Source organism: Phoca vitulina, unplaced genomic scaffold (assembly GCF_004348235.1).
Source record: "Phoca vitulina isolate PV1807 unplaced genomic scaffold, GSC_HSeal_1.0 scaffold4, whole genome shotgun sequence".
NCBI lineage: Eukaryota > Metazoa > Chordata > Mammalia > Carnivora > Phocidae > Phoca > Phoca vitulina.
Window position 1 is genome coordinate 5,905,507 of NW_022589707.1, and position 13,790 is coordinate 5,919,296.

Sequence of the window (13,790 nt, forward strand, 5' to 3'; positions counted from 1 at the left end):
TATCTGTGGCCTATGCAAGAATGACATGCATGGGTTCTTCAAGTTTGTTTTGAAAAAGAATGAAATAGGTGAGGTACTCATTGTAAATGCTTTGTATACTATAGTTTATTCATGCTTGGTATAAAACAAACCATGAGAAATCCCCTCTTATGAAATACTATCTAAACCCCAAGATAACATGATTGGCTTTTCACATGACTGCTAAACCTGTTTCTTAAAAAAGGCGCTAGCTTAATATTAGAAAATATTCACTACTATGGCAATTACATAACCCTCTTCAACTCCACAAATTTCATGGATATGAAAAGACAGACTTGGAAGATCAAGTGTCATCACTTCAGCTTCAAGAGGTACTAAATTAAAACTCCTACACAAACCAGAGAATAGGGGTCATTTAGTCTGAAAATACGCAGATTGAGAAATGTGCACTCAACCTGCTTTATAGTAGGGGTAAAGAGAGGTAGATATTTGCTCAGTGGGTGCCCGGGATACCAGCGCTGGTGTGTGCCTTCTGGCTCTGCTCTATTTGCCCCTGAACACAGTGCTTTGCCTGGTACCAAGCATTGGAACCTACCAAAATAGCCTCACTGGAAACCATGTTTGTAGAGATTTGGCATTTTCTGCCTGCCAGGAAGGCTCTCCTCAAATCAAATCCTACAACACTCCGGAGAGAAAAAGATATACGAGACATATAAATCTTGACAGCCTTCAAAAGCATGGCAGGTCACGCACAGAGGCTTGTAGCTCTGGCAGCTCTGGGAACTGCTGAGCAAAGGCTTCCTCCTCTCTGGCACCCAATTCCTCCTCCCAGTTGTCCAAACCAACTAACCTCTTGTCCCCTCTGCTGGCTACACAATTTGTAACTTCATCTGGTTTTCTTTCCTTGGTGGACACCGAAGTTGTCCTAGGTTTCCCTCCAAGGCAGGGGTCCCCACACTTGGCTGCACATTAAAATCACCTGGGTAGCTTTTAAAAATCTCAATGCCCAGGCCACATACCAGGCCAATTCCATCAGATCTTTAGAGGTAGAACCCAGGAATCATTTTAAAGCACTCCAGGTGATTCCAGGGTGCAGTCAGTGTTGAGAAACTCTGTTCCAGATGCCGTTTTTCTTGAGCTGGATGATGTCAGACCCTCCTGTGGAACTGTATTGTGGCCTTTAAAAAAAAAAAAAGATCTTATTTATTCATTCATTCATTCATTCATTTTTTTATTTAAGAGAGAGAGAGCTTGCATGAGCGGAAGGAGGGGAAAAGGGGGAGGGAGTGGGACAAGTCAACTCCACACTGAACAAGGAGACCAACATGGTGGTCGATCTCATGACCCTGAGATCCTGACCTGAGCCAAAACCAAGAAGCTTAACCTATTGAGCCACCCAGGCACCCTGTATTGTGCCCTTTTAACTCCACTTTCCCCTAGAGTACTTGGGAGGAATATAAGCATAAAGAAAATAATAGAGAACATCCCTTCTTATTTTTCTTTCTTTCTTTTTGTATAAATTCTCTCTGAACTGGGCTCCATTACCTCTTACTCCTCTCCATGGCTTTGTTTTTAACATTATATTTTGATATAATTTCAAATTTATAGAAGAGTTGCAAGAATTCCATATACCCTTTACCCACATTCACTCATTATTTATGTTTTGCCCCATTTCTCTTTCCACTCCCCCACACAGATACCTCCAGTTCCAATCCAATAATACACGGTTCACTTTACTTTTCCTTTTTACACACTTGTAAATCCCTTCTCTAACCATGAGAAATATATTCCACATATGCTTAATAATTTGCTCATTTGCTTATGCCTAGAATACAGAGAATATGGTTTTGAAATTTCTATCCTATAGCACTGCCAAAGGCAAAAGGACTAACTAGAATTCAATATTTGTTTATAGTATTTTTCATGTTTAGGTAAAATTTACAAACAGCAAAAAGCAAAGATGCTAAATGTACAACCGTGTACAATGTGAAGTTTGATAAATGATATATGCATGTACCCAACACCCCAAATAAGTTGTACAATATTTCATCAGCACAGAAAGATCCAGTATTCTCTTCCAGTCAATCCCCATCCACTATGGGCAACCACTATACTAATTTCTTCCCATAGATTAGTTTTCCCTGTTCTTGTATAAATCCTGTAATTACTCCTTTGTTTCTGCTACTTTTGCTCAACATAATGTCTTTGAGATTCATCTTTTTTTTTTATTATGTTATGTTAAACACCATACATTACATCATTAGTTTTTGATGTAGTGTTCCATGATTCATTGTTTGCATATAACACCCAGCGCTCCATTCAATACGTGCCCTCTTTAATACCCATCACCAGGCTAACCCATCCCCCCACCTCCCTCCCCTCTAGAACCCTGTTTGTTCCTCAGAGTCCATAGGCTCTCATGGTTCGTCTCCCCCTCTGATTTCCCCCCCTTCATTTTACCCTTCCTACTATGTTCTTTTTTTTCAGATATAATGTATTATTTGTTTCAGAGGTACAGGTCTGTGATTCAACAGTCTTACACAATTCACAGTGCTCACCATAGCACATACACCCCCCAGTGTCCATCACCCAGCCACCCCATCCCTGCCATCCCGCACCACTCCAGCAACCCTGTTTGTTTCCTGAGATTAAGAATTCCTCATATCAGTGAGATCATATGATACATGTCTTTCTCTGATTGACTTATTTCGCTCAGCATAATACCCTCCAGTTCCATCCACATCATTGCAAATGGCAAGAGTTCATTCCTTTTGATGGCTGCATAATATTCCATTGTGTGTGTTTGTGTGTGTGTGTGTGTGTATACACACATACCACATCTTCTTTATCCATTCATCTGTTGATGGACATCTTGGCTCTTTCCATAGTTTGGCTATTGTGGACATTGCTGCTATAAACATCGGGGTGCAAGTACCCCCTTGGATCCCTACTTTTGTATCTTTGTGGTAAATACCCAGTAGTGCAATTGCTGGGTTGTATGGTAGCTCTATTTTCAACTTTTTGAGGAACCTCCATACTGTTTTCCAGAGTGGCTGCACCAGCTTGCATTCCCACCAACACTGTAGGAGGGTTCCCCGTTCTCCGCATACCTGCCAACATCTGTCATTTCCTGACTTGTTAATTTAAGCCATTCTGACTGGTGTGAGGTGGTATCTCATTGAAGTTTTGATTTGGATTTCCCTGATGCCGAGCGATGTTGAGCACTTTTTCATGTGTCTGTTGGCCATTTGGATGTCTTCTTTGGGACAATGTCTGTTCATGTCTTCTGCCCATTTCTTGATTGGATTCTTTGTTCTTTGGGTGTTGAGTTTAAGAAGTTCTTTATAGATTTTGGATACTAGCCCTTTATCTGATATGTCATTTGCAAATATCTTCTCCCATTCTGTCAGTTGTCTTTTGGTTTTGTTGACTGTTTCCTTTGCTTTGCAAAAGCTTTTTATCTTGAGGAAGTCCCAATAGTTCATTTTTGCCCTTGCTTCCCTTGCCTTTGGTGATGTTTCTAGGAGGAAGTTGCTGTGGCTGAGGTCGAAGAGGTTGCTGCCTGTGTTCTCCTTTAGGATTTGGATGGACTCCTGTCTCACATTGAGGTCTTTCAACCATTTGGAGTCTATTTTTGTGTGTGGTGTAAGGAAATGGTCCAGTTTCATTCTTCTGCATGTGGCTGTCCAATTTTCCCAACACCATTTGTTGAAGTGACTGTCTTTTTTCCATTGGACATTCTTTCCTGCTTTGTCAAAGATTAGTTGACCATAGAGTTGAGGGTCCATTTCTGGGCTCTCTATTCTGTTCCATTGTCTATGTGTCTGTTTTTGTGCCTGTACTATACTGTCTTGATGATAACAGCTTTGTAATAGAGCTTGAAGTCCAGATTTGTGATGCCACCAGCTTTGCTTTTCTTTTTCAACATTACTCTGGCTATTTGGGGTCTTTTCTTGTTCCATACAAATTTTAGGATTATTTGTTCCATTTCTTTGAAAAAAATTGATGTTATTTTGATAGGGATTGCATTAAATGTGTAGATTGCTCTAGGTAGCATTGACATCTTCACAATATTTGTTCTTCCAATCCATGAGCATGGAACGTTTTTCCATTTCTTTGTGTCTTCCTCAATTTCTTGCATGAGTATTTTATAGTTTTCTGAGTACAGTACAGTAGTTTTCTTTGCCTCTTTGGTTTGATTTATTCCTAGGTATCTTATGGTTTTGGGTGCAATTGTAAATGGGATCGACTCCTTAATTTCTCTTTCTTCTGTCTTGTTGTTGGTGTATAGGAATGCCACTGACTTTTGTGCATGGATTTTATATCCTGCCACTTTACTGAATTCCTGTACGAGTTCTAGCAGTTTTGGGGTGGAGTCTTTTGGGTTTTCCACATAAAGTATCATATCATCTGCAAAGAGTGAGAGTTTGACTTCTTCTTTGCCAATTTGGATGCGTTTGATTTCTTTTTGTTGTCTGATTGCTGTGGCTAGGACTTCTAATACTATGTTGAATAGCAGTGGTGATAGTGGACATCCCTGCCGTGTTCCTGACCTTAGGGGGAAAGCTCTCAGTTTTTCCCCATTGAGAATGAGATTCGCTGTGGGTTTTTCATAGATGGCTTTTATGATATTGAGGTATGTACCCTCTATGCCTATACTCTGAAGAGTTTTGATCAAGAAAGGATGCTGTATTTTGTAAAATGCTTTTTCTGCATCTATTGAGAGGATCATATGGTTCTTGCTCTTTCTTTTATTAATGTATTGTATCACATTGATTGATTTGCAGATGTTGAACCAACCCTGCAGCCCAGGGATAAATCCCACTTGGTCATGGTGAATAATCCTTTGAATGTACTGTTGGATCCTATTGGCTAGTATTTTGGTGAGAATTTTTGCATCCACGTTCATCAAGGATATTGGTCTGTAATTCTCCTTTTTGACGGGGTCTTTGTCTGGTTTTGAGATCAAGGTAATGGTGGCCTCATAAAACGAGTTTGGAAGTTTTCCTTCCATTTCTATTTTTTGGAACAGTTTCAGAAGAATAGGTATTAATTCTTCCTGAAATGTTTGGTAGAATTCCCCTGGGAAGCCATCTGGCCCTGGGCTCTTGTTTGTTGGGAGATTTTTGATGACTGCTTCAGTTTCCTTAGTGGTTATAGGTCTGTTCAGATTTTCTATTTCTTCCTGGTTCAGTTTTGGTAGATTATACATGTCTAGGAATGCATCCATTTCTTCCAGATTATCTAATTTGCTGGCATAGAGTTGCTCATAATATGTTCTTATAATTGTTTGTATTTCTTTGGTGTTGGTTGTGATCTCTCCTCTTTCATTCATGATTTTGTTGATTTGGGTCATTTCTCTTTTCTTTTTGATAAGTCTGGCCAAGGGTTTATCAATCTTGTTAATTCTTTCAAAGAACCAGCTCCTAGTTTCGTTGATTTGTTCTACTGTTCTTTTGGTTTCTATTTCATTGATTTCTGCTCTGATCTTTATTATTTCTCTTCTCCTGCTGGGTTTAGGCTTTATTTGCTGTTCTTTCCACAGCTCCTTTAGGTGTAGGGTTAGGCTGTGTATTTGAGACCTTTCTCGTTCTTGAGAAAGGCTTGTATGGCTATATACTTTCTTCTTAGGACTGCCTTTGCTGTATCCCAAAGATTTCGAACAGTTGTGTTTTCATTTTCATTGGTTTCCATGAATTTTTTTAATTCTTCTTTAATTTCCTGGTTGACCCATTCATTCTTTAGTAGGATGCTCTTTAGCCTCCATGTATTTGAGTTCTTTCCAACTTTCCTCTTGTGATTGAGTTGTAGTTTCAAAGCATTGTCGTCCGAAAATACGCAGGGAATGATCCCAATCTTTTGGTACCATTTGAGACCTGATTTGTGACCTAGGATGTGATCTATTCTGGAGAATATTCCATGGGCACTAGAGAAGAATGTGTATTCTGTTGCTTTGGAATGGAATGTTCTGAATATATCTGTGAAGTCCATTTGGTCCAGTGTGTCATTTAAAGTCTTTATTTCCTTGTTGCTCTTTTGCTTAGATGATCTGTCCATTTCAGTGAGGGGGGTGTTAAAGTCCCCCACTATTATTGTATTGTTGTCGATGTGTTTCTTTGCTTTTGTTATTAATTGCCTTATATAATTGGCTGCTCCCATGTTAGGGGCATAGATATTTACAATTGTTAGATCTTCTTGTTGGAGAGACCCTTTAAGTATGATATAGTGTCCTTCCTCATCTCTTATTATACTCTTTGGTTTAAAATCTAACTTGTCTGATATAAGGATTGCCACCCCAGCTTTCTTTTGGTGTCCATTAGCATGGTAAATTGTTTTCCATCCCCTCACTTTCAATCTGGGGGTGTCTTTGGGTCTAAAATGAGTCTCTTGCAGACACATATCGATGGGTCTTGTTTTTTGATCCAATCTGATACCCTGGTCTTTTGATTGGGGCATTTAGCCCATTTACATTCAGGGTAACTATTGAAAGATATGAATTTAGTGCCATTATATTGCCTGTAAGGTGACTGTTACTGTATATTGTCTGTGTTCCTTTCTGGGCTATGTTACTTTTAGGCTCTCTCTTTGCTTAGAGGACCCCTTTCAAGATTTCTTGTAGGGCTGGTTTCGTGTTTGCAAATTCCTTTAGTTTTTGTTTGTCCTGGAAGCTTTTTATCTCTCCTTCTATTTTCAATGACAGCCTAACTGGATATAGTGTTCTTGGCTGCATATTTTTCTCATTTAGTGCTCTGAATATATCATGCCAGTCCTTTCTGGCCTGCCAGGTCTCTGTGGATAGGTCTGTCGCCAAACTAATGTTTCTACCATTGTAGGTTACAGACCTCTTCTCCCGAGCTGCTTTCAGGATTTTCTCTTTGTCTCTGAAACTCGTAAGTTTTACTATTAAATGTCAGGGTGTTGACCTATTTTTATTGATTTTGAGGGGAGTTCTCTGTGCCTCCTGGATTTTGATGCCTGTTTCCTTCCTCAAATTAGGGAAGTTCTCTGCTATAATTTGCTCCAATATACCTTCTGCCCCCTCTCTCTTTCTTCTTCTTCTGGGATTCCAATTATTCTAATATTGTTTCATCTTATGGTATCACTTACCTCTCGAGTTCTCCCCTCATGATCCAGTAGTTGTTTATCTCTCTTTTTCTCAGCTTCTTTATTTTCCATCATTTGGTCTTCTATATCACTAATTCTGTCTTCTGCCTCATTTATCCTAGCAGTTAGAGCCTCCATTTTTTATTGTACCTCATTAATAGCCTTTTTGATTTACTTGGTTAGATTTTAGTTCTTTTATTTCTCCAGAGAGGGTTTCTCTAATATCTTCCATGCTTTTTTCAAGCCCAGCTAGTATCTTTATAATCATCATTCTGAACTCTAGTTCCAACATCTTACTAATGTCCGTATTGATTAGGTCCCTGGCTCAGTACTGCCTCTTGTTCCTTTTTTTTTTGAGGTGATTTTTTCCGTCTTGTCATTTTGTCCAGAGGAGAATAGATGAATGAGAGAACAAAATGCTAACAGGGTAACAATGACCCCAGAAAAATATACGCTAAACAAGTCAGAAGAGACCTGAAACCAGGAGGAAAGAAAGGGAAAGAAAAAGATTAAAATAAAAAAAAGGATATGATCAAATATGATCAGGCTGGTGCATAGATCAGTGCCACACACTAGATTTTGGGCGTATTTTGGTCTGTTAGAACAAACTGCCTCCCAAAATTTTAAAGAAAGAAAAGCTTATATATGTACAAAAATAAGGGTAAATACGATGAAGGGATGGAATATGACTGTAAAGATTAAAATTATAAAAGATTTTATAAAAGGAATTGGTAAGATAAGAAGTTGGTTGAAAAAGAAAGAAGAGAAATTTAAAAAAAAGGGGGGGGGGAGAGAATGTGATCAAGCAGGAGACTAGAACAGAGCCATACACTAGAGATTTAGGGTATATTTTGATCTGTTAGAAGAAACTGTATCCCAAAATTTTAAAGAGAGAACAACTTATATATCTACCAAAAATAAGGTTAACTACTATGAAGGGATAGAATAGGACTCTAAAAATGAAAAATAAAAAAGATTTTTAAAAAAGGGATTGATAAGATGTTGGCTGAAAAAGGGAAAAAGAAAAATTGAAAAAAAAAGAAAAAGAAAAAGAAAAAAGAGAATTAAAAAAATTAACTTTGAAAGACTAAAGAATCATGGTAAAAAAGCCATGGATTCTATGTGCAGTATTCCCCTAGCGCTGGAGTTCTGCCATTCTCATTGATCGCTAAACTTGGTCTTGGTTGGCTGTTCTCGCTGATCTTCCGGGGGAGGGGCCTGTTGCCGTGGTTCCCAAATGTCTTTGCGGGAGGTGGAATTGCCCCGCCCTTGCCGGTCCGGGCTAAGTAATCCGCTCGGGTTTGCTCTCCGGAGCTTTTGTTCCCTGCAAGCTTTCCCTACAGCTTTGGAGGCTGAGAGTGAAAATGGCGGCCTCCCAATCTCCATCCCCGAGGGGCCGAGAACTCGGGGCCCCGCTCCTCAGTGAGCCCCCAGAGAAAAGCCGTCAGTCACTCCCGTCTCCCCGGTCTCCGGCCGCACTCCGTGCTCACCCGGCCTGTGACCGCACGTTTCTCTCTCTGGCACCCGACCCCGTGTGGAGTCTCCAAACCCAGCAGATCCCTGCAGTGCACTCCCGCGCCACTCCTCCCGGGGGAGGAAGGGGAGTCTCCCCAGATCTGCTGCTTGTTGGGTCCCTGCTGGAGGAGCAGTGGCCCGAGTGTGCCGCAGATCACGGTTTATGGCAACCCCGAGCTGAGAGCCTGCGCCTCGGCTCTGTCTCTGCAGCCGGCTTCCCTGCTCCAATACCTGGGAGCTCTGTCGCACTCAGGCACCCCCAGTCTTCCTGTGACACCGAGGGTCCTGAGACCACACTGTCCCACGAGGGTTCCACCCACCGCTTAGCCACTGGAGCGACGTCCCTCAGCGGAGCAGACTTCTAAAAGTTCCGATTTTGTGCTCCGCGGCTCTATCACTTGCCAGAAGCGGCCGACGGAGGCCCCTCCCCCGCCGTCTATCCTCTGAATATCGCCTCGGATTCACTTCTCCGCACGTCCTACCTTCCAGAAAGTGGTTGCTTTTCTGTTCAGAGAGTTGCTGCTATTCTTTCCTTCGATCTCCTGTTGAGTTTGTAGGTGTTCAGGATGGTTTGATCCCTATCCAGTTGAATTCCTGGGACCAGACGAAATCCAGGTCTCCTACTCCTCCACCATCTTGCTCCTCCCTCAAGATTCATCCTTAATAGTGTATGAGTCACAGCTTGTTTTTCCTCTCACTATTAATGAACATTCACATTGGTCACAGTTTGGGGCTATTAAGAATAAAGTTTTTTTTTTAAGATTTATTTATTTATTTTAGAGAGAGAAAGAGAGCATGAGTGGGGGAAGGGGCAGAGGGAGACAGAAAGCAAGTGAGAATCTTCAGCAGATTCCTAGCCGAGGGCGGAGCCCATCACAGGACTCGATCCCATGACCCTGAGATCTTGACCCAGGCTGAAACCAAGAGTCAGATGCCTAACCAACTAAGCCACCAAGGTGCCCCATGAATAAAGTTTTTATTAATGTTCTTAAATCCATCTTTTCATTTCTCTTAGAAAAATACCTAGGAGTGGAATTACTGGGTCATTAAGTTGATGTACATTTAACTTCATAAGAAAACAGCAAAGGTTTTCCAAAACTATTCCAGCATTTTATGCTCCCATCAACAATGTAAGAGTTGTTCCATAGTCTTACCAGTATTCAGTATTACAGTCTTTGGAAATTTTGGCCACTCTAGTGGGGTGAATGGTGTCTCACTGTAGTTTTAACTTGCATTTCCCTGATAACTAATGATATGGAGCAACTTTTCATGTGCTTCTTGGCCATTTGTATATCTTCTATGGTAAAGTGACTTTGATTTGTTTGATCTTTTAAAAAGTATTTTATGATTTAAGTATAGTTGATGCCCTTTTTATACAGTTTTTTTATTAATTTGTAGGAGTTTGGTAGCGTGTGTGTGTGTGTGTAACTATATACATAGCTTTTGTTTTTCTGTATACAAGTCCTTTGTCTGATACATGTATTGTGACTATTTTAACCCAGACTATGATTTGCCTTTCACTTTCTTAATGGTATCTTTTGATGATCAGAAATTTTGAATTTTTTTTTAATTTTATTATGTTATGTTAATCACCATACATTACATCATTAGTTTTTGATGAGAAATTTTAAATTTTGAAAAGATCAAATTTATCATATTTTTTCCTTTAATACTTAGTGCTTTTTGTGTCCTCTATATGAAATATGTGCCTGCCTCTAAAATGCAAAACTGGCCTACTATGATTTCTTCTAGAATTTCACTTTTATATTTAGAACTATAATTCATCTTGAATTAATTTGTGTATCTAATGTTAAGCAGAGTTGAACTTTATTTTTTCTCCATATGTGTATTCAGGTACTCCACTATTTGTTGAAGGCTCCCTCCTTTCTTTGAATTAACATCTTTGTCAAAAAACATAGGACTATATATTCATGGATCTCTTTCTGGTTTTCTGGTCCCTACATCATATTCCATTGATCTGTCTATCCTTTCACCAAAACCTCACTTCTTTATTACTATAGATTAATAGTAAATTCTGAAACCAGATATTGTGATTCTTTTGAGTTTACTTTTCTTTTGCAAAATTGTTTTAGCTGATCTAATACAACACATTCTGGGATTATTCATTTATTTCTAAAAATGAAAAAGAAAAGCCTGTTGGAATTCCAATTGTGTTAAATCTAGACATCAATTTGGGAAGAACTGACTCTCAAAAATACTGTCTGATAATCTATGAATATGATATATCTCTTCATTTATTTAAGTCTTTACTTTATCTCAGCAATGTTTTATAGCTTTTAGTACAGAGGTCTTGCATATCTGTTGACACAATTATCCCTAAGTACTTAATATTTTATAATCTTATTGTATACAGAATTTTTTTAAGTTTCATTTTTCAATTATTTGCTGCTAGTATATAAAAATATAATTGATTCTTGTATACTAACCATATATCTTGAGACTTTCCTTAATTAATTTATTAGTTCTAGTAGTTGTAGATTCTTTGAAATTTTATACTTAAACAATCATGTCATGAGCAAATAGAGACAATTTTTACTTCTTCCTTCCCAATCTTTATGCCCTTTATATTATTAATTACCTTTATTATATTATTTATTACCTTATTTCATTGGCTGAGATCTTTAGGACAATATTGATTAGTAGTAATGTGAATATACAGACTTGCCTTATTACTGATCTTAGGGAGGAAACATTCAGTATTTTTGTCATTAAGTACAATGTTAGCTATAGATCTGCTGTATTAGATTAAGAAAGGCTGTTTTTATTCCTAGTGTAATAAGAATTTTTATTATCAATGAGGGTTGAATTTTATCAGAAGCTTTCTCTATATTTATTGAGATGATTGTATAACTTCTTTCCTCCATTTTGTTAACATAAGGATGTACATTGAAAATTTTTAAATGTTAAATCAATCTTATATTCCTGGGATAAGCCCTCACTTACTCATGATGTATTATTATTTTATATGTTGCTCTAGTTGACATCCTAATATATTGCTAAGAAATTTTGCATCTATGTTCATGAAGAACACTAACCTCTCTATATATTTTTAATACATTTTTCAAATTTGGTATCAGGGTTATTCTGACATAACACAAGTTGAGAATGGGAAATGTTTCCTCCATCTTAATTTTATTCAAGACTTTGTATAAAATTGGTATTATCTTTCCCTAAATATTTGATAGCATTAATCAGAAGTCTTATGGGACCGAAATTTCCTATTCAGGGAGGTTTTCCAAATTATTATAATTAGAATTTATTTAATAGACATAGTATTATTAAGTTTTTTTAATGGCTATCCATCCTAATCCTTTATTTAAATTCAATTAGCCAAGGTACAGTACATCATTAGTTTTTGATATAGTGTTCAATGATTCATTAGTTCAGTATAATTTCTTCTTGTGTCTATTTTGGTAAGTTGTATTTTTCAAAGAATTTGCCTGCTTTATCTAAGTTTTTTAATGTATTGCTATAAATTTGATTATAATAGTCCTTTATTATTATTTTAATGTCTATAGCATTGACTTCATTCTAAGTCCATCCCAAGTTTGATAACTTTTATTCTCTTTTTAATTCATCTAGTTAGAGATTTATCAATTTATTGATATTTCCAAGAAATAACCTTCTTGTTTCATTTGATTTTCTCTACTTGTATTTTTTTTATTCATTATTTCCTATTATTTATTATTTCCTTCCTTCTACTTTTGTAGGTTTAATCTCATGAAGAAACCCGATTTAGCTTCTTAAGGCAGAGAATTAGATCACTGATTTTAAATCTTTTTTTTTTCTGCTCTAACACAAATATTTAAAGTTTTAAGCCTTCTGCTAAACATGTTTTTGCCATATCTCACAAATTTCAATATATTGCATTCCCTCCCGGCTTTATTGATATAATTGACATATAACATTTGTAATATTAAGGTGTACAATGTGATGATTTGATACACATACATATTGCAAAATGTTTACTGCAATAAAGTTTGTTAACACATCTTTTGTCTCACATAATTACTATTTTGTTGCCGTTCCTGGTTATGGTGAAAATACTCAATCTTTACTGTCATAGAAACTTTCAAGTATACTATATAGCATTGTTAACTATAGTCACCATGTACATTAGATCCCCAGAACTTATTTATCTTATAACTGAGAGTCTGTAGCCTTTGACCAACACCTGCCCAATTCCCCTCCCCCCAACCCAGCCCCTGGCAACCACCATTGCCCTCTGTTTCTCTGAGTCCAATTATTTTAGATCTTAAAAAGAAGTGAGATCATATAGTATTTGTCTTCGTCAGATTCATTTTACTTGTATAATGCCCTCAAGATCCATCCATATTGTCACAAATTGCAAGGTTTCATTTTTTTATGGCTGAATAATACATATCACATTTTCTTTGTCCATTCATCCATTGATAGACACTTAAGATGTTTCCATTGCCTTAGTCAGTATGAATAATGCTACAATAAACATGGGAGTGTGGATATCTCTTCAGTATCCTGTTTTCATTTTCTTTAGACATATACCCAGAAGTGGGATTGCTGGATCATATGATAGTTCTACTTTTAACTTTGTGAGGAGCCCCCATACTGTTTTCCACAGTGGCTGCACCAATTTACACTGCCACCAACAGAGCACAAAGGTTCCACATCTTCACCAGTATTTGTTAGCTCTTGTCTTTTTTTATTTTATTTTATTTTATTATGTTATGTTAAACACCATACATTACATCATCAGTTTTTGATGTAGTGTTCCATGATTCATTGTTTGCGTATAACACCCAGTGCTCCATTCAATACGTGCCCTCTTTAATACCCATTACCAGGCTAACCCATGCCCCCACCCCCTCCCCTCTAGAACCCTCAGTTTGTCTCTCAGAGTCCATAGTCTCTCATGGTTCGTCTCCCCCTCCAATTCCCCCCGCCTTTATTTTTCCCTTCCTACTATCTTCTTTTTTTAAAAACATATAATGTATTATTTGTTTCAGAGGTACAGATCTGTGATTCATCAGTCTTACACAATTCACAGCACTCACCACAGCACATACCCTCCCCAATGTCTATCACCCAGTCACCCCATCCCTCCCCGCCCCACCACTTGTCTTTTTTATAGTAGCTATCCTAACAGGTGTGAAATGATATTTCACTGTGGTTTTGATTTGCATTTCCTGATA